We start from the raw sequence: 22878 nt of genomic DNA on the forward strand, positions 1-22878 counted from the left end.
AAATCAAAATGCATTAAAAAAAAAAAAAAAAACCCTTGGAAAAGTGGCCAACTTTGGGGATTATGGCCAGTAAAATAGTGTTAAATAATCAAGCTCACAATGATCATAAGTAACTAGAATTTAGCGAAGTCATGGCCTCAAGCGTCTTCCAGAGCATCTCTGCAGAGGACCATTGTCGGTGTCCTTCCCAATGGAAATCCTAGAATACTACTGCACCCAAATCTGTCAAATACAAAATAGATAAATTAATTCAATGGAAATCAAATCTTAACATTGTAAGATTCTGCTACTTACTAGTGTGGAGATGACGAGCTCAGTATTTGTAATAGTGCAAATGCAATGCATGCATCGAGGGAATAACTGGTTGATCTTATCGGTAAACTCATCGTTTCCAATTAAACGGCGTATCTACAAAGAAAAGTAAAATTTTGTTAAACCACAATAGTAGAAGTATGAACAAACTAAATAAATCCAACTTTATCCATAATACATACTCCTCTCTGCTCATTCATATGAGTATGTAAGTTTTTCAACATTCTAACTAAATCCGGTACATTATCATCATCCCACCTGCAGGCACCTTGTTCTGTGATACGGAAATCAAGATCACTCGGACTGTTGTTACGGTTATAGTTACGGCAAGTGAGTGCCCAATTAACATAGCTAAACCCAAGATTGCGGAACCACAGACGGGCCATTGCAATTGTAAAATTGTTTTTTATCCAAATCATGTGGCTCTCAACCAATAATTCTACAAGTTCTATCCCTGTCTTTACGCAGGGGTGTTCAGTAAGAATATCTACATTACTGAAAAACAAAAAGATATAGCTATTTGTCAATGAGTTTTTTAAGTAAACAGGAACACACAAAAAGGTAACATATTATGCAAGCTAAGATTAAAGACTGACGAAGTTAACTACTTAAGCATTTAAGTTATTAATTAATACTACTATGTCTATATATATCTACATAATTTAGTCCACAAGTCTATAACAATTCAAGAAATTGTTAACTTCCTATAATGTTATAAGTCTATATAATCCTACTATATATAATGTGGAGAAAACTATAAAATATTAACATTGAAAGTGAAAAATTACCTTGTTTTATTTTGTTTTTTGTTTTTTGTTTTTTTAAGAAAATTTTATTGATAATGATAACGAAGTTTTACAAAAATAATTAGGACAAGCGTGCAACAAGTCGTGCCTCCTCAAGTCCTTCTCTTTTTTTTTTTTTTTTTTTTTTTTTTTTTTTTTTTTTTGGGTTGAGGTATAACGTTTGTTTAAGAATTGAGAGTGAAATGTTTTTTCAACAAGAGGAATGTTTTATCCAAAAAAAAAAAAAAAAAAAAAAAAAAAAAAAGAGTATTGTCATAATAATCTTACTTAACTACCATAAGGTTTGGCATGAGTTTTACACATTGAATGATGAATGACCGCATTTTTAGCAACTATCCCCTTATGTTCTTGATTTAGAAGTCGTCTTTACAAGTTCAGGTGGATGAATTGCTCAAAAAATTGAGATAGTATTCATTATTCCTTCATTGTGGCTTCATCAGGCAATATTATTGGTGGAAATGATAGCAGCAGCAGCAACATCCTAGGTGAGGACTGATATGTTCTTGTATACCTTTAGTAGCCACAACTTTAAGTAACCTTGCTTTCTTATCAGAGCCTTTCAAGTTGAGACTACATTCATTTCTCCGATGGCCCATAACAAGGTCTCTGTTTGCTACCGGTAATCCTAGAATACTACTGCACCCAAATCTGTCAAATACCAAATAGATAAATTAATTCAATGGAAATCAAATCTTAACATTGTAAGATTCTACTACTTACTAGTGTGGAGATGACGAGCTCTGTATTTGTAATAGTGCAAATGCACAAACAGATGAGGGAATAACTGGTTGATCTTATCGGTAAACTCATCGTTTCCAATTAAACGACGTATCTACAAAGAAAGTAAAATTTTGTTAAACCACAATAGTAGAAGTATGAACAAACTAAATAAATCCAACTTTATCCATAATACATACTCCTCTCTGCTCATTCATATGAGTATGTAAGTTTCTCAACATTCTAACTAAATCTGGTAAATTATCATCATCCCATTTGCAGGCACCTTGTTCTGTGATAAGGAAATCAAGATCACTCTTTCGGTTGTTACGATTCTGATTCTGGGCAAGTGAGTGCCCAATTAACATAGCTAAACCCAAGATTGTGGAACCACAGACGGGCCATTGCAATTGTAAAATTGTTTTCTATCCAAATCATGTGGCTCTCAACCAATAATTCTACAAGTTCTGTCCTTGTCTTTACGCAAGGGTGTTCAGTAAGAATATCTACATTACCGAAAAACAAAAAGATATAGCTACTTGTCAATGAGTTTTTTAAGTAGACAGGAACAACAAAAAGGTAACAGATTCTGCAAGCTAAGATTAAAGACTGACGAAGTTAACTACTTAAGCATTTAAGTCATTAATTAATTCTACTATGTGTATATATATCTACATAATCTAGTCCACAAGTCTATAACAATTCAACAAATTGTTAACTTCTTATAATGCTATAAGTCTATATAATCCTACTATATATAATGTGGAGAAAACTATAAAAGATTAACATTGAAAGTGAAAAATTACCTTGTTTTATTTTGTTTTTTGTTTTTTGTTTTTTTTAAGTTGAAATTTTATTGATAATGATAACGAGTTTTACAAATAATTAGGACAAGTGTGCAACAAGCTGTGCCTCAAGTCCTTTCTGAATTTGTTTTTTGTTTTTTGTATTTTTTTTTGGGTTGAGGTATAACGCTTGTTTATAAATTGAGAGTGAAAGAAAGGAAGGGTGATTAGAATCATACAAACTGACCGATTCGGCATTGGGCCTTTGAATATTTGTTTTAGTCTCATTCATAGTACAAAATATCAGGATATGGGTATTTATCGATATTCAATTTCTGGATATGTATCGTGGATATATCTCCCTCTTTGGGGATATATTGTTTCACATGCAAATATCGTGGATATATCCAAAATATCGACAAATATCGTAGATATTGTAGATATTTTTTGATATATCATGATACATTATTTATATTTATTTGAAATATAATGGTAAATATTAAATAAAATTGTTATATACACAAAATATCACCAAATATCCCCAAATATTATAAATATCGCAAATATCATCGAAATATCTGTGCACCTACTACGACTATAAATATATTGTTAATGTTCGAATGTATGTGTGTTAATTTCAATAATGATTTCCTTCCCTATGCACCTACTACATCCTAGATAGGGCGGGGTGTTCCCTCTTCATATCTGTGCATGTAGTGTTGTAACTATAAATTATTAAATTGCGTTGGGGCATAAGGCAAGCTTGAAATGTGTTTTAAAAGATTAGCCAAAGAGGAGAAAGCTTAAAAGATGTAGGAAAAAATAAAGGCGGATCAAGAAAAATGCTGGAAAGAGCATGAAGTTCTAAAACAGGGATATGAGTTACATGGCCGAATTGTCTATATTGGAACATAAATTGGCTACCTGGTTATTGGTATTTACTCCAAAGTTGAATTGAATAACCTAACATAAGTAGCTTTAGAAATCGTGTCAATAAACTAAGTATATAGTCGATAAGTTGTAAGAAGTCGATGCTAGAATACTAGGCACTAGGCAGTAGGCACTATATATACGATAGGTATAATAGCTATTGTTAGGTCTTTTGTTGCGGAGTCAAGTTTTTACATGAGATTTGTCATTTTGTGCTTTGTTGATATCAACAACTACGAAGACGAAGACAGTGTTGAAAAGATAAGGAAGAACAGGAGTACCATTTTATGATTCAGAAGCGATAGTGCATTGATCTTAGCATAGGAGGGCCAAGCATACTTTGAGACCAACTAGTAAGGACCAGTTGCATAAATGTAGGGTGATCAATCCAGTATTTGTTGAACCTAAAAGGGAGCTATTTTTAGGTTTAGGTACCTGAATATGTTCTCCACATAATGGAGAGGTCTGAACCCAATCTATTCAGTATTTTGTATTAGCAAACCATGCTTCATTCATCAACATTCTATCAATTCTTGAGACAACTCTTGCAGTTCCACTCTGATTGTTACACCAAGTCACTAACACGCCTGTGTATTCAATCTCCATCAGATCACAATTATAAATTGCACCATAGAATTCTCCCATTGATCCGCAACTTGGGGGGTGCTTACCTTTCTTCTCGTATACCGCAACACACAGTAGTCATGAGCTGATCTAACTCCACTCATAAATTGTCGTCTACGAGTTGTCAAGCTTCTAGCATGCACAGAGGAAAGTTGAGTATCTCTGATCTTCACTGTGATTTGTTGATGAGACTTCGTGATTAAGGACATCACAATTCCTCGATCTTCTATCAAAAACCCAAATGTTACCAGTTCTCTCGCTTTCATCATTATGCAAAAACTCAGTTTCATAGTCATTAAGACCAAGTCCTATAATTGAATCCAATCTTGGTTTAACCATCGGCTCCGGCAGAAAATGACATCAAACCTATAGTGTTTAACCAATTCAATTCCTTTAATCTACCAACAGCTACATCCTTTTTACTCCCTCTTACGTTCCAATAAAGGATCTTCATAAAGAAAGATTGGGATTTTTCTGCACCTGAGTTTGGGCCGGAGTCACGATAGTTGGTTCCGGGAGGTGCTTCTAAATTTTCAGAAGAGAAGAGGGGAAACAGAAATACACTACTCGAAAGTTGGGGGTGGATTCCAAGAAGTTCGGTTATCATATAGTGTAGAGAAGAGGGGAAACTAGAGAAATACAAAATCAAAATGCATTAAAAAAAAAAAAAAAAAAAAAATCCCCTTGGAAAAGTGGCCAACTTTGGGGATTATGGCCAGTAAAATAGTGTTAAATAATCAAGCTCACAATGATCATAAGTAACTAGAATTTAGCGAAGTCATGGCCTCAAGCGTCTTCCAGAGCATCTCTGCAGAGGACCATTGTCGGTGTCCTTCCCCTCTTTGGCCGTGTCCCACCTGTGGAATCCTCCCCTCCACTACAAGTTTGACCTTTCCGTTTGAAATGAACTTTTCGATTGACGTCACTGAAGTACGACCAAGTAGGTGCAGTAATCCAAATGGGTGAAAATGATCCTACCTTACCACGGTTGCATGACTTTGGAATGAAACAGTTGCCATCCAAGCTGAAAAACTCCCCAGTCGTCGAAACTGCATGACGGTAACTTTTTATGTATCTTGGGATCACGTTTTTCTCACTCATTCAAACCAGGAACAAAAAAATCACTACAGAAAAATATGAAGTGGCATGCATCAACTCCCAAGTCCTTCACCAAAAAAGATCTTGAATCAGAATTTCCAATAAACAGGACGCACTCCCCCAAGATCTCCATCTTTGTCCAAAACAGCTTCTGAGCATCCAGCTTAAACACCTCAAAAGTGTGAGTCACCCTAAAATGACCGTCAAATGTATCAAAAAAACTACAGATAAGCAACACCTCCCCCACAAGACTCCACCAAATAAAGCCGCAGATTGGTCCTGGTACGTCTGTCCGGCATTTCTACTTGAAGGTGATGTAGCTGAAGTTCAATCTTATCTTTCACATCTTCACCTTCTTTCAATGCTGCGATCATGCTCTTTGCATCAACAACAGAAATTTTATAATCACAAGTGACAAAATAGAAACATCCATTGCAGAAGACAGCATCACTGAAGCCGCAGCCCAGGGACTGTTTGTACCATGCTTGAACTCCTGGAGTTCACCATGCAATCTGTGAACAACCAAACTTAGCTAGGAGTAAAGCAACAGGGTTTCCATCAGATGGAGATGTTGATAGCACCATTTTGTAATACATTTCGGGCAAGAGTATTTTGGTTCTCGAGAAAGGGTTCCAAAAAAAAAACTCGACTCTGGGTAGGATGTGATTCGGTTTTGCTACAATCAACCAATCCTGGATAGATCCCCAGCAGTATCTCCCTAAGGCTTCAGGAACGTTCAGCTCACAGACTATGTTATCTAGTACACTCAGGCATGTTCTAATTTGAATGATGATTTCCTTCCCTATGCACCTACTACATGTTAGAATAGTTGTATGAACACAACAACTAAAGTAGAACAGAAGGAACAGTAGACAGCAGTAGCAATGAAGAGACAAGGACAGCAGTAACTGAGAATAACCAAGGCGCGGATTAGACTGTCCTTAAGGAAAGATTTCGCCCCTTCCAATGGTGCAGAAAGGCAACAGTAGCGTCTTCCTCACATGATTCAATGGTTAACAGCAACCTGACTTTGCACTAGAACAGACTACCCTCTAGAACAGCAATATAACTCTCTCTGGTGGCTGACAGTAAGAAGAGAAGAAGAAAAGAACTGGTTTGAGTTTCTGTTTCTCTAAGTTGAGTTTCTGATCAAGTTTATTCTCTCTATGGACTCACAGTCCTATTTATAGAGGTTAGGAGGAAGAGAGACCAACTCCTAATAGAACACTGAAACTTGCTGCTCAAGAAAAAGGCAAAACAAGTTTAGGCTATTGGTCAAACCACTACCCACAACAGTAAGCTCAAGCCCAGGCCCGAACCCTACCCGATGTGGTGGATAACCAATGTGGGACTATCTACTATGCACTAAAGTGGAGAGAACACCATTTGTTCATCTCCTCCACTTTGCACACACATACTAGTATTTAGAAATACACAAGTGATTCCAACACTACATCCTAGGGCAGGGTGTTCCCTCTTCATATCTATGCATGTAGTGTTTTAACTATAAATTATTAAATTTCGTTGGGGCATAAGGCAAGCTTGAAATGCATTTTAAAAGATTAGCCAAAGATGTAGGAAAAAATATAGGCTGATAAAAAAAATGTTGGAAAGAGCATGAAGTTCTAAAACAGGGATATGAGTTATGTAGTAGCCATATTCAGGGATGTATCACATAGGTGTTGGGCCAAGAGGATAGGCCCAGGCCATAGTATGTATTGGGCCCAGAGGATAGGCCCAGGACCAGACTATGCCCCATGAGTAAACCTAAGAGAGGGATATAAAAAGAGAGAGATGGAAAAGAGAAAGAGAGGGGGCTATCAATGGAGGCAAAGAGGGGTGAGATGGGTACGTAGGCAGCCGATCCAAAATATAGAGTGAATTTGAGTAAAATTAGAAGGTCGCGAGATTCGAGGTAATTAGGTTATAACAAATGGCGCCGTCTGTGGGGACGTCAGGACTTCGGCTGAACTGATAAATTGTTTTCAAAGTCAAATATTCGACTTGCATTCGTGCGTGGAGATTGAGAAATCCATCTGACTTTGTCTATGAAAGCAGTGGATCCGGCTGACTTTGTTGATGAAAGACAAAAAGAGAACACAGAGTGAAGGATCGAACCAACCTAAAACAAATGGGTTTGGTTTCAAGGTTCAAATCTCAACTCTCAACAACCGATCGGTTCATGGTTTTAAGCGGAAGCAGGGGAGAGCTGTTTTTGGTATAATGGCAACGGTAAAGATGGAGTCTTTTAGAGTGGGAAGAACTGGTTCGACACCATTTTGGAAAACACCACACTTCTTCTTCTTCCCCACTTGAAAAACAAACATTTCTCCTTACAGATCAAATACCCATATCCTCAAAACTCAAAAAAACAACCTCAGTATTCAGATTTGTTACTCTTGTGGAGTGAATTGAAATGCTGGAAGAAGAAAACGTGTTTGATTGATAGTGAAAGCTTGTTGGACAGTTTTTGGGGATGGAAGTTTGATTAATGGGGATAATGTTTCATGAATGATGGTGGTGTTGATAACTCGAATGCTGGAGAGGGTGAAATGGTACAATCACTTGACTATGCTAATCAATTTCTAGAAGATCGTCGAGAATATGCCCCACAGGTGAATGTGCAGCTGAGTGATGCTAGTGTTGGTAATGGTTCTGTCGAGAAATCTGATGTTGAAGAGGGTGAAACTATAGAAGTTGACTCTCGTAACCGGTTCTGAGAAGGTTCTGGGAAGTATTCCCCGACGTTTAATGCGAGCGAAGAAAGTGTTACTAATGGTTTGGATTATCGAATGAAGGATAAGGTCGAGAGTGCACTTGAAGAAGTTGATTACGCCATGCAATTCTCGGAAAGGTTGTGAACAATTGGGCCCACGATTGTTGCAAAGCCAAGCGGAGAAGGTGTTAGTGCTACCATTGGTTCAGATTGTGAAATGAAAGTTTTTCTTTGCACGTTTGATGCAAAGTCGAGAGGAGAAGGTGTTTCCATTGGTTTGGTTTGTGAAATGATAGTTAAGAAAGAGGGTGAACCCGACTCGGCAAACAATCGGGAAGGTCACTATGGTCCGGAGTTCTTGAAGTAGGTAGAAGTCCGGTTCCGGATGAATCACTAGAATTTCCTAGCACTTCAACATCCAAACCGTCAAGTCAATGAAGTCTTTGGGTTAGGCCGGTAGAACCGAAGCGTCCAAATAAAAGAAAACTTTGGAAAGTATGGTAAATCCTTCGGGGGACTTGAACCTAAAATGTCGGACTTGTCTAAGAACTTGACCCGATACCAAATTGCTTGAATCCATGAGGGGTTCTAATTTGCCCCGACTCCAAAGGTTATCCTAATGTCGTCCCACCAAGAGAAAGAGTCGCCTAGTAGTGCAGGGATGCATTTGCGGTTCACTCGATCTTTCGGATGCTTTTAAACAATGTAAGGATTCAGAGCAGCCTCAAGCATCATTCACTCGTGAAGATGCCAAACGAGCACGATAGAGAATATCCTCAACGAACCCGGATCAGGCGATTCGAGATTTTCTGGCGGGTGTGGGAGGAGAGCTCTGCTTGATAATGTGAATGAGTGTCAAAACCAGGTTGAGTATTACCAAGATATGAGGTTTGGGTGATACGTCTAGTGGAAATAACAGTCGGAAACGGCTTGATGGCAGTAAGTTGAAGCAAGATGATATGGAGAAAATCTTTTTCAAGCCTTCACTACAGCTGTTGATACATACGCATCTAAATCGTGGCTTAAAGAATTAGCCATTATGGAAATTGTGTCAAAATAATCAGACTGTATATGCAGAATTCATTCAGTCCAGAATTAGTAAGTGCAAACGATATCGGGTTGAAGCAATGATTCTTAAAGAGGCCCAAGACTTGCCGAAGGGATTGGAGAGAGAAAATAGAATTATTCAAACCATCATAAGACAGCTGCTATTTGCTTTGGATGGACTCCACTCTATAGGGATTGTTCATAGAGACATCAAGCCATAGAATATTACTTTCTCCAAAGGGTCTCGTACATTCAAAATCATTGACCTTGGTGCTGCAACAGACCTGCGAGTAGGGATCAATTACATTCCAAAGGAGTTTTGTTGGACATAAGATACTTTCGGAAAGCAAGTATATCATGAGCACTCGGACTCCATCTAGCCCTCTGCCGAGTGGCGGTAGCTGACTCTCTAGTCCTTTGGCGACGCAATTTACCCTCGATTCATAACAGATTTGAGATCTTAGCTACTGCTACTAAAGAGGATGGAGTTTCAGTTAGAACATCTGAATTGGAGTTGAGTCAATTAGGATTGAGATTAAATGAGATGTTTGTGTTGAGAGTGTTGAATTATGGTAAGGATGTTTGTCTTGTTTGAAGTTTTTTTATTGGGCTAGTAGACAGCCTGGGTTTTTATCATATTCGCGTTGTGTTTAATGCCATTCTTAAGATTTTGTCTAAAGAGAAGTTGATGTCGTTGATGTTGGATTTTTTAGAGAGTTATAGAATCTGAGAAAAGGACACATAGAGTCAGGTTTTATGATGCACTTGTTGTTGGTTATGCTGTTGCTGGTAAACCTGGTATTGCATTGAAATTGGTTGGTAGGATACGGTTTCAAGGTTCTGATTTGGACCCGTTTGCGTATCATGTGTTTCTTAACGCTTTAGTGGAGCAAAGGCGTATTCTTTGTTGTTGAAGTTTGTATTTAAGCAAATCAAGTTGAGGGTTTGGAGAAATGAGGTTACTTCGTGTATCACGGGTAAAGAATTATTGTAAGCAAAATAAGTTGAGCGAGGTGGGCCAGTCATTTTGCGCAAAGTCTGCGAGTAAAGGCGATGTGATAAATGATGATCATATGGTGGGTATTCTTGTTGATGCACCGCAAGAAGAATGAGTTTGAGGAGGCACGTCGATTGATGGAAGACTTTTGGAGCTTAAGGAAGTTTCCACTTGGGCATATGTATGGTATCTGGATTCGGGATCTTGTTCAAGCTGGGAAACTTGATGGAGCAATGGATTTCTGGCAAAGTAAGAAGTTAATGGAAAGGTATGTTTCCGAGGTATTCCGATATAATATTTTGGTTTGCCAGCTTTTGAGAGAAAACAGGCTAACTGTAGTGAGGATGTTGAGTCTACTCTTATGTGTGGAAAGAGATAGAGAGGAGCTGCCTCTATGCCAAAGAGCGGAGTGGTTCGAGAAGACCCTTCGCGGATATGTTGTGGGACTATCCGAATAGGGGCGGGGGGGATGAACCCTCTGCGGACCCTCGTGTCCGAATCAAACATGGGGCAGGCTGAGCTGTTCCCGGATAAGCATTCCGAAGAAGAGCAAAGGGGATCGAGAAGACCCTTCGTGGATATGTCGTGGGGCTATCCGAATAAGTGCGGGGGATGAGCCATCCACGACCCCTCGTGTCCAAATCAAACATGGGCAGGCTGAGCTGTTCCCGGATAAGCATTCCGAAGGAGAGCGGAGGGGTTCGAGAAGACCCTTCGCGGATATGTCGTGGGACTATCCGAATGAGTGCGGGGGGGATGAACCCTCCGCGGACCCTCGTGTCCAAACAGCGCGTGTGGGGCAGGCAGAGCTGTCCCGGACCAGCATGTCCGAAGCCTCAAGCGGAATAGGATCCGCGGACCCTCGTGTCCAAATAGCGTGTGTGTGGGGCAGGCAGAGCTATCCCAGACCGGCATGTTCGAAGCCTCGAGCGGGATAGGATCCGCGGACCCTCGTGTCCAAACAGCGCATGTGGGGCAGGTAGAGCTGTCCCGGACCTTCGTGCTCGAAGCCTCGAGCGGGATAGGATATGCAGACATGAGATCCGAGTCAAGCTTAGGGGCAAGCGGAGTTGCCCCTCACCAGACTCCACTCCTGAGCAGAGACAGTTGGGGGGGATGAGCCCTTCGCGGATATGAGATCCAAATCAAACATGGGGGCAAGCTGAGTTGCCCCTCATCAGACTCCACTCCTGAGCAGAGACAGCCGGGGAGGGGGGGGATGAGCCTTCCACGGATATGAGATCCGAATCAAACATGGGGGCAAGCTGAGTTGCCCCTCATCAAACTCCACTCCTGAGCAGAGATAGCGGGAGGGATGAGCTCTCCGCGGGCATGAGATCCGAATCAAACAGGGGGGCAAGTTGAGTTGCCCCTCATCAGACTCCACTCTTGACCAGAGACAGCGGGGGGGATGAGCCTTCCGCGGATATGAGATCCGAATCAAACATGGGGGCAAGCTGAGTTGCTCCTCATCAGACTCCACTCCTGACCAGAGATAGCGGGGGGGATGAGCTCTCCGCGGGGGAATCAAACAGGGGGGCAAGCTGAGTTGCCCCTCATCAGACTCCACTCCTGAGCAGAGACGGCGGGGGATAAGCCCTCTGCAGACATGAGATCCGAATCAACATGGGGGCAAGCTGAGTTGTCCCTCATCAGACTCCATTCTAGAGCAGAGACAGCGGGGGGGATGAGCCCTCCGCAGACATGAGATCCGAATCAAACATGGGGGCAAGCTGAGTTGCCCGTTATCGGACTCCATTCCAGAGTAGAGGCAGCGGGGGGGGGAGGGGATAAGCCTTCCGCGGACATGAGATCCGAATCAAACATGGGGGCAAGCTGAGTTGCCCCTCATCAAACTCCACTCCTGAGCAGAGACAGCAGGGGGGGGATGAGCCCTCCGCGGACATGAGATTCGAATCAAGCTTGGGGGCAAGCTGAGTTGCCCCTAATCAGACTCCATTCCAGAATAGAGACAGCAGGGGGGATGAGCCTTCTGCGAGCCGGAGTTCCAAATTGCAATTAAGAGCAAGCAGTGTATCCACAAGCAGTGTATCCAAGAGAAACAATACTATTGAGTTCGACAAAAGAGAAATAGAGGGGACGAGGCCCTTTGCGGACGGGATATCGAGTTTCATGAGTAAGTGCCTTGGCGGATACAAGGTTGAGTTCTATGAAAGGGAAATGAAATGGGGAGACTCTGCAGATATAGTAGTGAGCTCTGTGAAGGAGAGCTTATGGTGGGGTTGAGACACTCCGCGGACATAGTGGCAAGTTTTCGGAAGGAGAGATATTGGCTGAGGTGAGACACTCTGAGGACATAGTAGTGAGTTCTGTGAAGGAGAGCTTATGGCTGGGCTAAGACACTCTGTGGACATAGTGGTGAGTTCTCTGAAGGAGAGATGGTGGCTGAGGTGATACACTCCGCGGACAGGTCAGTGAGTTCCGAGAAAGAGAGCAGGTGGCTGGGGGAGGCGTTCCGCTGACATGGTATTAAGTTTTATGTGAGAGGTGCTGGTTGGGTTGAGACACATCGTGGGCATTGTATTGAGTTGAAGAGAGAGAGCAAAAGGGATGAGACCCTTCGTGGATACGTTAATGGGGTATATGAACGAGAACCGATGGATTGGGTGCTTCACAGACGTACGGTCCAGTAGCAGAGTACATGGATATGAAATGTCCTGAGGAGAAGAAGACTACGTACAGTCACATGATACTATAGATATCTAGAGTTCAAAGAGAGAGACGAGGAAGTTTGAGGACTTCTCGGGTCCGCCGTCGTCATTGCCGCCAAACCCGAGAGGGGGCAAATGTAGTAGCCATATTCAGGGATGTATCACATAGGTGTTGGGCCAAGAGGATAGGCCCAGGCCATAGTATGTATTGGGCCTAGAGGATAGGCCCAGGACCAGACTATGCCCCATGAGTAAACCTAAGGGCGTGCTTGATAACACATTTTCCCGCTGGCAAATCAACATTTTCCCACTTAAGAGCCCATTTGCCGCTGCTTGATAGCATTTTAGGACTCGGCAAACTCTTTTCTCATTTGCCGGCAAATACATCACGTGACTGAGTTTTCCCGCTTCACACGGAAAAAATATATCCAAGTTGGAGATGGATAAAATTTGCCAGAGGAAAATCAAGCGGAATTTTCCCACTCCAACCCTAGTCTAGCAAATCGATCATATCGCTACTCTATTCTCTTTCCCTCTTCTTCAGCGCCGCAAGTATGGTCACTCTCTCGCCAGCACCGCAAGTATGAGCTCTCTCTCTCTCTCCACAATAACCTAATAATAATTTTTGTTCAATTCAATTAACAAACTAGAGGTTGCAAATTTTAATACTTTTCTTCTTTTTATTTTAAGAATCAAAGCAAGCAAGCAACTCAATCGTCTATTTGAGCTACTTCCTCTTTTCCTTGAGCTTCACTCACTTGAGTCACTTCCCTCTAATCTGTAAGTTTCTATATTATCATTATCCGTCACATTGTCTTTTTTAGATGTTGAAATAGTGTATGTATTTTGTTGCTATATGATATCAATGCTTAAACTGTCTGTTGTTTGTTCTATGTTCTTGCATTTACTGTCATTGTTGTTCTTGTTTAGATAAAGCTTTGATTTTCTTGGTCCGTAGTTACACTTTTTGAAAAAATTATTTTATAATGTGACATAAATATGAACTGTAATTTATGATGCATGCACTTTTTTGAGAAAAATGAAACACTCCCCTTTCATTCTTTAATGAAGATTTGTCTTGTTCTAAGATAGTTGTTAAATTTTAACATCTTGTTTTGATCAATAATGTTTCGTTTGCTTAATATCTGTTCATTGAGATTGTCTTTATAGGTTTGTAGTTGAGTGTGTTATAGAAATGGGTTGGACTTGGAAAGAGGTGACTGAAGAGAATGGTACAATTGCCTTTTTGTGACCTCGAAATCTAGAATCACACAAAAAAAAAAAGACTGAGACACATATTAATGACTGATAGATTTAGCGACACTTATTAATGATTAAATGAAGACGTTTCCAATTCCGAGTGACTAACTTACTTGACAGAAGACTGATCAGCTGACTTTGAAAATGTGTTGGGAAACATGCCTTGGTGTTTTAGTGTCTAGAAAAACAAAATACGTCAGTGTTCAAAATACAATGCAAGTCTCTTTTCGACGTAAGAGACTTACACCAACAACTTCTATTAAAACAATATTATTTAACATAAAATATAGTAATCCAAATAATTAAAACTTACGTAAACTTTCATGCATATACATATTCTGTAGACTTACTAAAAACCATTCCACCTTCTTCAAATGTGGTTTATTGGTGGAACCAAAGCTGATGTAAGTAATGGGTATCAGGGTAATGCGTTTAATTTATATTGTTTAAAGCTTAGTTTAAACTGGAAACCTGATGGATTTACTTACCCGTTTGTACTTAAAGCTTGCGGGGAGATTTAGTGTGTCTGACGTGGGGTTTTGGTCCATAGTGTTGTTTGTAGAAGTGGGTATGAGTCGAATGTGTTTGTTTGTTTGTAATGCTTTTGGCCATGTATGCTTTCGGTGTGGCGAAGCTTGATGAAAGGCAGTAAAAGTGTTTGATAAAGTGTCTCAAAGAGGGATTAGTGATGTCGTGTCGTGGAACTCTATTGTGGGTGTTTTTGTGAGGAGTGGGGAGGTGGGTAGAGCATTGAATATGTTTGGTGGGATGAATTCGAGGGGTGTGGGGTTGAGGGCAGATGTGGCGAGTCTTGTTAATATTCTTCCGGCTTGTGCTTCTGTCGGGGCATTAATGCAAGGATGCTGTGGTGGTCTAGTGCAGGTCTGTGTAGTGTAGTATGTGTGTGGTGGAGGTCTGTGTAGTGTAGTGTAGTATGTGTGCAGTGCAGTGTAGTGTGTGTGGTGGTCTAGTGCAGGTGGTGTGAAGTGTGGAGGAGTGGTGAAGAGTGCGCAGTCAGGTGGTGTGAAATGTGGAGTGGTTTGCTGGGTGGCTGCTGCTACTGTTGCTAGTGGAGTTGGTGGTGGTGGCTGCTGCTGCTGATGCTGGTGGAGTTGGTGGTGGTGGCTCTCTCTCCTCCTACTTCTTTGTGTGGATCTTTGGTGGAGTTGGTGGTGGCTGCTGCTGCTGGTGGTTGTTACTGGTGTTGTGGATGCTGTTGGTGGTAGAGTTAGGTGTGTGTGTGTGTGTGTTGCCTCTGCTACTGCTTCTAGGTTAGTATGTGGAAGTATGTGGGATGAGATTCAAAAGTACGTTGAGGAAATTGATGGAAGAATGGGGTCTGACGAAGGGTGTGGGGGTGCAGTTGGATAGGAATCGCGAGTTAGTGTAAATACTTGTTAAGATTGTGTTGTGTTCAGTTGATCAAACCGATGTTAGCTATTTGATTTTGGAGCTTGGCCTTACTATAGGTCCATGTCCATAGGTTTTGATTTTGGAGCCTGGCCTTACCATAGCTATTTACATGAAAAACTTATTTTTCAGATATTGGCCACTACTGACACTTGCACTTAGACCGCATTGTCTTGCTCTTCATGTGTACAATGGGACTCTTTGAATGCTCCTGTAGGATAGTTTGTGTGTGTGTGTCAGGTGGTGTGTGCTCCTGCTAGCTGCCTATGCATGCGGCTTGTTGCTAGTCATTTCGTATATATGTATTTGTATCTCGACTTTGTGGATATTTTAGTTGTTACTTATTATTACACTTTATAAATTTTTGTAGAATGAGGAGAACTACACGTGAGCGTAAGGCAGTCGCGACTTTGGTGGTTGTTGTTATTGCTCAAGCTGTGATGGCATACTACGATTGGTGGTATAGGATATATATGACTAGGCGTAGGGTTGTTAGAGCTATCTGACTGCAACCGTACCTAGGGCTCAGCGTAGGAATATGGATCTGCACGGAGTGTTGTGTTAAGGAGGTTTTATATGGACAATGACCGCTATTGTCATAACATGTTGAGGATGAATAGAAAATGTTTAAATTAAACCGCCTCCGTTTATGTGGACTTGGTCTTAATAACAGCCGGTATCTGTCAGTCGAGGAGCAAGTCGCGTATTTCTTGTACACAATCGGGCATGACATGCGACAACGAAATATTGAGTTGCAATTCTTCCGCTCATGTGAAACAGTCCATCGTTATTTCCATGTGGTATTGCAAGTGGTTTTGAGGTTATATAGAGAAGTGGTCAATAATGCTACCGCTGCAAACTCTCCTAAGCAGTGTTCGGAAACAAAAGAATGGCATCAGTATTTTCAGGTTAGAGAGATATAGAAGCATGTTGATGTCCATTCTATTAAACTTTTGACTTATAAAATTGTCGTTAACAACCATTTTTTTTTTTTTAGGATGACGTGGGTGCTATTGATGGTACTCACATTGCTACCAAAGTAGATGTGGAAGACCGGGGTAGATATCGTAATAGAAAGGTGTCGTCGACCAAAAATGTGTTGGTTGCCTGTACATTTGACATGAAGTTTACTTATGTACTTGCTGGATGGGAGGGTTCTGCCCATGATGGTCGAGTCTTGAGGAGTGCCGTATCTCGCCCTGGGCACAAACTTACTCTACCCACTGGTATGTCAAGGTTTATAATTGTAATATATCTTAGCACATAAAAATGTCATATACTAAACTTAACATGACACCGTCCCAGGATCGAAGTACTATCTTGCGGATGCTGGTTTTGCATTAGTCCCGGGATTCCTCACACTCTTTCGTGGCACGAGATATCATCTCCGTGACATAGGCACAGAGGATGCTCAAGATTACAAAGAGTTGTATAATTTTAGGCATTCGTCATTGCGTATGGTTGTTGAGAGAACAATCGGGTTGTTGAAGAAACGTTTTGCATGTCTTAGGCATGCTCCTCATTATGATACTAGTGTACATACGAAAGTAATCCTTGCATGTTGTGCTATCCATAATTTCTTGAGGGAGGAAAACCCAGACAGTATGTTAACCGATGAAGAATCGAGCTCGGATGAGGAAAATGGGGATGCGGGCATTAATGAAGATGACACTAATGATAATGAAGACCAACAAATACCAATTGATATGGTACCTGCCCACGGTTGGACAAATTGGAGAGATGCTTTGGCTTTAATGATGTGGCAAGATACCATGGGACCACATTAAATATGTGATGGTGTTTTAATTATCTTTTATAATAGATTACGTTGTCTTTTTAATGTGAATTTTTATTAGTGAATTGGTGCTTGTATTAATTATGGTTTTTAATGGATATTGTTATCTATGAATTTGTTTAATGAATACTTATTAGAGGTTGTTAGTTATTAATGAATTTGATATTGTTTTTTTATTTCTTTGTTTGTATTTTAATGATACTTCTAACAGTTATGGCTAGGCGGGCGGGCAACTCATCCAAGGGTAAGGGGTGTGGTTAGTGAGGGGTGAGGTGACCAAACCACATTCCCTCCCGAAAAGTAAGCAATTCGTTGGTACCCCTCAATGGATGAGATCTTAATTGAGGTCTTGTTAGAAAAGACTTTAAATGGTTTAGGTAGGAAGTCGGACAATGGGTGGAAGCCCGAGACCTTAAAAGAGGTTGCTGAGGCTGTGAATCAACGATTGAATATGTCAATCGGGAATGACAACGTACGTTCTAGGCTGAAAACAATGAAGAAAGATTATCTTGCTGCCAAGGCAGCTGTCGAGGCTAGTGGTTTTGGTTTTTCGTACAACCTACAAACCAAATGTATTGATGCTGATCATGTGGCATGGGAAGAGTATTGCAAGGTAATATATTTTACTAACTTATAACTCTAAATTACTACTTATTATTACAATATCTTCTAAGCAATTGATTATTGTTATAGGCCCATCCTACAGCAAGGCCTCTACGAAAGAAGATGTTTCCTCATTTTGAGGAAGCTTGTATTGTATTTGGGAGTGATGTGGCAACCGGGGAAGGGGGGCAATCTTTGGACACGATGATGAGGAAGTAGTGATTCTAGATGAAGAAGTTGGAGATGAAGGGCAGAGAATACAGAGGAAAGAGTCAAGTCACCTCCAAGTCCACATCCTAATGCCAATGATGGTGATAGTTCACCTGGTGAAAGCTTTGTAGTTGGTGATTCTACACAAGCTGGTAGTCGGCGCATTACTACCCCTCCTTTAGTGAAGCGCAAGAGGTCTCGTCTTGGTCTTGAGGCTATGCCTCCACCCCCAAATTTCAAGGAGTTGACCAGAGGCAGTGCGTCAACTAACTAATGCCTTCACTCCTGTTGACCCTTCCACCTTGTTAATCATTGCTTTAGAAGAACTTCCTAACATGGAACCTGATCTCATGTTGAGGGCCCTTGATTTGTTGGTAGAGAATGAGGCCTTGCTTAAGTTCTTTTTGGGGATACGTAATCCTCAGTTGAAGTATTCGTGGCTTATGAGAAAGCTTGAGCAGTCAGGGAAGTAGATCGAGTAGTAGAATGTAGGTCGTTAACTTGTGTCTTTTGGATATTTTATAATGATATTTTGATTTAGAATTCGCTATATGTATGATATTTTGAATTAGAAATAACTATATGTATGAATGCATGTCTTTTATATAGATTAACGGTGGTTATTGTGTTGTCTTTTATATAAGGCTTGATGTCTGGTTGTTTAAAAATACAGTTTATGTAGTTTTCTTTTGATATGAGGATAGGTTTCTACCAGCTCACTAGAAAACTCTTCTGACACGTGGATCGAGTGACGGTGCTTTTAGCACAAGAACTGGGAATCGTGTGAGTTGAGTTAGGAGCAATGATAGTAAACTTTTTGAAATAATTGTTTGTATATGTGACTTGGGGTTTTGATTTAAGTTGGTTTAATTCTTGGGTTTACGACTGAGGTATGAGGTTTTATATAAGCTTTAGATGTATATTTATTGGATTTTCAGGTTAAGACAGGATGTGTGCATATGAAATGTCAGAAATACAAAGGAGGCTCTGCCGAATTTTTTTTCTAGAATGTGATGTTTTATAGTTGGTTTTAGTAAATAGAATATAGTTGGTTGGTCCATCACCTCTCAAGTTTTGAATATAGTGTGTAGTGTATGAGTGTTTGAATTAGAACTTGCTATATGTATGAATGTATGAACTTGTTATATGTCTTTTGGATAGTCAAACTATATTTTATCCGTTATATTTAGTCAAGTTATTTAACAGAATGTTGTTATACATGTGTTGTTGTTTTAATGTTTAAATTACATTATTATATGTTTATGTGTGTGTGCAAGCTGTGTGAACGTAGGTGAGTGGTTTGTGTGTGTAGGTGTGTTTATTTATGGTGTGCAGGCTGAAGAGAGCGACTCAGTAGTTCTTGGCTTCTGATTTTGTTTCTTAAAGGTTGGAACAGCTGTTGTCACCTGATTTGATGGACGCTTAGCATTGGGCAGGCTCGGAGCACTTTGTGAACAGGTTCTCTTTGAGACTAGTACTTCTTGTCACCTGATTTGATGGATGCTTAGCATTGGGCAGGCTCAGAGCACTTTGTGAACAGGTTCTCTTTGAGACTAGTACTTCTTTCTCATTTGCTTCGTTACTCAGGCAAGCAAAATGAACTAGGAACCAGGTTATAATTTTTAAATATGAAGGTAATTTCCCTTTCTAAATTCATAGCAACTCTTCATCGCAAATTCATAAGTTTATTAAAAGTTCATAAGTTTCTAATTACTAACATGTTTTGTTCACAGGTTGAATGTCAAGTCTGTGATCAACTTGGACACTCAGCTATTGAGTGCCAATTTATGTACTCGCCATGTAAAGAACCTACATGTGATGGGATCCGATTATTGGGCATGTCAAAAACAGCAAGCAATTAAGGAAGGAAGTACTTGAGGTGTCAACATCAGTCATGTCGAAGCTATTTGCAGTGGTTAGATGAAGCTATTTCCGATACACTTTCTGGGATTGGATCAAGCTCATCAACGAACGAATGCTTTAAGTGTGATCAGGCAGGCCATTGGATGGACGAGTGCCCTTGGGTAGACTGTGAATGCAACAAAAAAGATTGTAATGGAAGGAGGACTGTTAAGATTACTAAGTATGGAATGAATGTTGGAAAAAAGTACTTGAAATGCTAAGGTGTGGGGGATTTGAATGGCTTCATGACGCTCTGAAAAAAGCATCCAGAAAGAAGGCCATTGGATTGAATGCAGAACCCATTGTTACTTTGAAAATGACTTTGTCAGAATTCTCAAAGTTAAATATAAATGGATGACCTGGTGAAACAAAATGTGGAGAATGTTTTGCAGTATACGCTCTATTCAGGTATGTTACTCAAGTATACTCATGGATAGCTCGCTCACTGTGTTTGCCTCATTCATAATATATCTGATGAGGACATTGCACTTCTCTGAATTATATACAAGAGCTGCATATAATTAATCCCCCTTTGCTAAATAAATTGATGGCTCGAGCCTGATCTGCAATCAAATTCCAACTGCACTAGACATGGAAGTTATGGTGGACTTGAATTTATGAGAGCTTCGGCAGATGATTGTAAATTTTGAATGATTTAGCCTAATATAGGGAGATTCAATTTTTCTCTCGTTCGTAACAAAATCAGTTTAGATGGTGTTAATGGATTTGTTGTGGCTGTTGAATGTTGAGAATAGAACATTATTATTTTTAGGTGTCTTCTAATCTTGTTCTACGAATTTGCAGTGCTCCCCTGACTATGCGTATGGTGCTAAAGGATGTGCAGCTTGGGGAATACAACCTAACTCAGTTTTGGTGTTTGAGATTGAAGTCCTTGGTGCCCAGTAACTACCATGGTAGAGTTGGACCATCTATAGATGTGTCTCATGCCTAGTAATGGATTCTTGTCTGGGTTTTTTTTAACCTTATGCGTTAGTTTCCTGAATGTTGCTATGGAGTTGTGACTGAAATGATATCTTGCTATGATGTTATGCTCGAAAATGTAGACATTAGAATTGTTTCTTATAATCTAATTAGCTGAAGTGGATGTCTTGCTTACCAAAACAGATATGAGGAATTATCATGTGCCGTGCTTTTATAATATTAGTCTAAGCACTACCGGGTGCGCTATCACATATCGAATTGTCTCGACCAATTTTTGTTTATCTTCATGAAAAACAGCCTTCTAAATTATTGATGCCGTGTTCTGATTCTAAAAATGATGAGGTGAATATTCTAAAGGTATTGACGACCTTTATTTAGGTACATCAATAGAACCAACTGCTTGAGATTTTACTGTCAAGTTAAGAATGCTCTGTACTGGTTGTCATTCTGCCAAAAGAAGGCTTCAGAATTTCCGTAGAGTGCTTGATGAGCGAGCTGTCAGATTCTACTATGACTTATCCAAACTCAAAGTCAGAAGCATGCGCACCACTTGCTGTATTTGAGCCCTTCAGGTTTTTGTACACTAGAATCTCTGGATTTGTTGCATCTCGAAGGAAATGCTCAAGTTAGCTTACTAGAAATGCTCAAGTTAGCTTAGTAAGCAATGATCCTGATTAGAGTTTCTTCCTGAATCTTTAAATCATGATTGACCCTGATATTCCCATTCAAACAAACATTGTATTATTTATTAAAGTTATACTCATACATAATTACAATAGGCCGACCAACATTCAATACGTTCCAGGAGATCCACTCCTTATTCTAGAGACCGTACAAGACAAAAAGAGACGAGGATTGCTGTTACAAGACAGTGCATTAAACCTACACAATGCTCTTAAAAACTATACATTGCGTACACATTCCATGCCTCTGACGTCCTTCTGAATATTTCTCAAGAAAGAAGCAGGTGTACAGGAAATTGATAGCCATAATTGTCACTTTCTTTCTAACAATATATATTATCCTTGCTAACATACTTCGTATCGTTCTGCTTACCAGATTATTGGAACCATGATAGCTGGCACAGTTAACATTCTTGTTCCATGGTGGCTGCTGGCTACTATTCCAAACATATGCCAGCATGAACTGCTACCACCCAATAGTCCTTGGACATGCTCAGGTGACCGTGTCTTCTTTGATGCATCTGTACTATGGGGCCTGGTAGGACCTAAGCGAATCTTTGGAAGTCTTGGAAATTATGGTGCCCTTAACTGGTTCTTCCTTGGTGGTTTACTGGGACCTGTTCTGGTTTGGCTTCTGCACAAGGCATTTCCAAAGCAATCTTGGATTCCCCTAATTAACCTTCCAATCTTACTGCGAGCAACTGCAAATATGCCTCCAGCAACGACATTGAACTACAATGCCTGGATTGTGGTAGGAACTATTTTCAACTTCTGCATTTTCCGGTACCGCAAGCAATGGTGGCAGAGGTACAACTATGTTCTGTCAACTGCTCTAGATGCTGGAGTTGCTTTTATGGGAGTTCTTCTGTATTCTCAGCCTTTTTCACCCAAGGTACCCACTGCAAATAAATATGTTTAGTCTAGTATAAAAGAAAAACTTTCAGGCACTACGAAGAACAACTTGCAAATCTGTATACTGTCTTTTCAGGAAGAACTGAAGAATACAGATGGTGGTGGCTGATGAAATGCCATGGCCTGTCCCAAATATGTGTTAGTGAACAGGGAGAAGCCACCATTCTGTTTAAAAAAAATAGAATTATCCATTAACTAGCTAACCAATAGCAAGTTAGCAACTGCCATTTTCGTGTTCCAAAGGTAAGAATTATCTCAAAATTTGTTTATCATTCAAGGGCTCTTTAAACATCTTTGGTACATCAAACTGGAAATTTAGTCTAACTCCTAGAGTACTCATTATCAGTAGACTAGCCAAGAGCCCAAGACCCCTGAAGTAGAATTAAGCCACCCTAACTAAATTGGCACTAGATGCCCTCGACCAATCCAGGGACTGCCCAGTACTCAGTCTGCGTGC

General features: G+C 40.3%; 2 long non-coding RNA genes across 2 annotated transcripts; both read left to right on the top strand.

Annotated features, from left to right (window-relative positions):
• The first annotated feature begins 18060 nt into the window (after window positions 1-18060).
• On the top strand, window positions 18061-21006 carry LOC147482155 (uncharacterized). Its single transcript, XR_015206768.1, has 4 exons — window positions 18061-18470; window positions 19369-19616; window positions 19716-20292; window positions 20689-21006. It is a non-coding gene; the product is annotated as an uncharacterized LOC147482155 (long non-coding RNA).
• A 1262-nt stretch (window positions 21007-22268) lies between these two features.
• LOC147482156 (uncharacterized) lies at window positions 22269-22693 on the top strand. The gene is made up of 2 exons (XR_015206232.1): window positions 22269-22401; window positions 22498-22693. It is a non-coding gene; the product is annotated as an uncharacterized LOC147482156 (long non-coding RNA).
• The last annotated feature ends 185 nt before the right edge of the window (window positions 22694-22878 follow it).

Source organism: Coptis chinensis, chromosome 8 (assembly GCF_015680905.1).
Source record: "Coptis chinensis isolate HL-2020 chromosome 8, ASM1568090v1, whole genome shotgun sequence".
In the NCBI taxonomy this organism is placed as follows: Eukaryota; Viridiplantae; Streptophyta; class Magnoliopsida; order Ranunculales; family Ranunculaceae; genus Coptis; species Coptis chinensis.